The 2,936-nt window shown below is 40.3% G+C and overlaps 1 pseudogene; it reads left to right on the top strand.

Annotated features, from left to right (window-relative positions):
• The first annotated feature begins 957 nt into the window (after nucleotides 1-957).
• On the top strand, nucleotides 958-2,230 carry LOC127191085 (eukaryotic translation initiation factor 1-like; annotated as a pseudogene).
• Nucleotides 2,231-2,936: the final 706 nt, after the last annotated feature.

Below are 2,936 nucleotides of genomic sequence, written 5' to 3'. Positions count from 1 at the left end.
TCCTCATAGCTGATCAATAGAGACAACTTGTTAAGTCATCTGTTTTTGTTAGCTAATTTTACAACAAGGATTACAGTTAATTTAAAACGTCATTTGAATAGAGGCAATTATGTCGTTAGTCAATTTGACTTACAAATTTACTTATTGATTAACTTTGCCAGTGGTAGCTATTGTTTATTTAATGCAGTGTTATAAAATGTTTATGACAATGTATCCCGTTCACTAAGTCATAACACTTAGATGAATGCTTCCAATTTCTCCTTTGGGTAAGGGTGTGAATTAGAAATAATTTTTCATTGGTCTTTTTCCCCTTGATATACAGTGAATGCAACAAAAAATAATCTCAATTCTTTCTGTTTTTCTTGCTGTGATCAATACTGGTTTGGGTAAATAGCTTTTTTAAGGCACATCCCTGAATTCTTTCACTTTTTTATTAAGTATTATCTCATTTTTAAGAACTTGAACTTTGTAAAAGTGTATGTTTGACTTGATCACCTACCCTAATTAACCGTTCAAAACCTCTTGTATTCAGCCTAGTTGTATATCAATTGATTGAATGACCTGTTGCTTTGCCTACAAGGGATCTTCTAAAGAACTGAAACCTAGCTCTAAGTGGAGGCAAGCCCTATGTCCTTTTTATTCATCCTTTAAGGGTTAGTCCAATGGGTTATTTAAGGTACCACAATAGGTAACTACCACTTACACCATGAGTTGTCCCAAAGATACTCGCTTTTCCTTCCCAGGTTCTCTGCCCCCTAGTGTACCCCTAAGTTCCCTCATGATATTTGGCTAGATTGGCTCATTTGACTTCAAACTCAAAGGGTAAAACTACTTTTCTTATGCATTTTTATTTCAGGTGCCGGCCAGATTCTAAGTGTGTGTTAATTTCCCTAACTAACCCTCTGGAGCACCTTGCTCACTCTCTAAGGCCCTGCTCCCTGCATGCCACTGGCCACCATGACTATTTATGCTTACTCTCCCTTGCCCTCCACCGGGACTGTAAATTTTACAGCACATCTGGATTGAGATTTTCCTTTATTTTTTATTTATTTTTTATTTTTTTCTCTTTTTTTAAATTAATTTATTCTTGTTACATCTCAATGTTTATCTCATCCCTTGTATCCTCCCATTCTTCCCTGCCTCCCATTTTCCCATTACTCCCCTCCCCTGTGACTGTTCCTGAGGGGGATTACCTCCCCATGTATATGCTCATAGGGTATCAAGTCTCTTCTTGGTTACCTTTGAAACTCAAATAAATTGGCCTCAAACTTCCACTTGAGACCCTTTTTTTTTTTTTTTTTTTTTTAGCTTTCATTAACAACAAAACTAAGAAGCCGAAGGTGCCCTGGCATTTTATGTTGTCTTTGTTTTCACTCCATGCGATCCCTGTAATGCATCTTTCCTGCCTTTCAATTCTTGAATCAGGAGATAAAAGGCACCCATTCCTGTACTCCTAAATGACATCAATCTTGTTCTTTAAATATTAATATGAAATTCAACAAATTCCATCTTCTTGATTACTTTCCGTTAATACAAAACAAAACTATCACTGATAGTAAAGCACAGAGCCGCCCAACAGAGCGAGAGGGTAGAAGACACTCACCTTAGATGTAGACGTAGAGCGAAGCCTCAAGTTGAGCAGGAGATTTCCTCCATTTGTACTTTACGGACTATTGAGAGAGAAAAAAAATGGAAATTACCAGCTATGATTTTTTTTAACAAGTAGTACAACTTGAAACTCATTTCTTTGTTTATAAAGTTTGTAAAAATATGTGGGTGTGACCCAGTCAATAAAAGGCCAAGTAGAATTCAGCTGCACTCCCCATCCCCCACCCCCACCCCAATCTCCTGCAGTTGCCTTCCTCAGGCTGTTTCTACTAAGGAAAAGGAATATAATCTGTCCATTATCCAGAACCTCCGCTCTTTCAACCCCTTTGCTGATGCAAGTAAGGGTGATGACTTGCTTCCTGGTGGCAATAATATATAAGAATTCAACAGAGAAACAGCAAGAAGACCCTTACTAATGTCTGAGGGATCGCTGATAATTATGATAAAAGGAAACCAGTGAAGGCGTTTCAGGAAGAAATTTGCCTGCAATGGTACTGTGACTGAGCATCCAGAATATGGAGGAGTAATTCAGTTACAGGGTGACCAGTGCAAGAACATATGGCAGTACCTGATGAAGCCTGGACTGGCTAAGAACAAACAGTAGAAGGTTCATGTGTTTTAAGTGCTTATGGCCCTGAAGCTTAAGTGAGGATTTCCATGCAATGAGTAGAACTTTTTCTTCTGTCCCTTGTCACAAGTTTAAAAACCTCACAAGTTGTATAATATAACCATTTGGGGGTCCTCTTTTAACTTGGGCTAGTGTAACTCCTCCATGCAGTAAACTGAGAAGAGCCGTGCTGTCTAGTCTGGAAGTCCCTCGTCTAAGCAGGGCAAGCAGTAAGCACTGGCAGTGTCCAGCCAGAAACGAAGCAATACAATGTTTCATCCAGACCCAGACCCCCAAGACTTTGCTGCCCAGTAGCTGTTCAGATGTCCTTCTAGAGAGTCCCCAGCCCTTGGAGAATGTCCCTACTTGAACAGCCCAGGTGAACTAGAGGATGTGTTACACTGCACCAGCATCAGTTATGTCATAACAGGAAATCTCTGGCTGGACAAAAGAACCCTGGCATCTGACCAGGTAGGCAGAATTCAGAAAGGGCTGCCTTTCAAGAGGTCATAGACAGCTGCCTTACCACCTGGGTCATCGCTTTTACCAGATGTATCTAGCTAAGTATACTGAAATAGCTGAGGACTGAGGCCAGCCTGCTATCAGTTTAGACATAGGACATGGGAACAAATACCAAAGCTGATGCCGTGAGTCATGTGGCTAGCTGTAGAGGTGTCAACTTAATACCAGCAGCTTCCAGTGCCACGTGAAGGAACACACT

The sequence above is a fragment of the Acomys russatus genome, chromosome 6, assembly GCF_903995435.1.
Source record: "Acomys russatus chromosome 6, mAcoRus1.1, whole genome shotgun sequence".
NCBI classification, from domain to species: Eukaryota; Metazoa; Chordata; class Mammalia; order Rodentia; family Muridae; genus Acomys; species Acomys russatus.
Note: the sequence above shows the minus strand (reverse complement) of the source record. Positions and strands in the feature narration are given on the sequence as shown.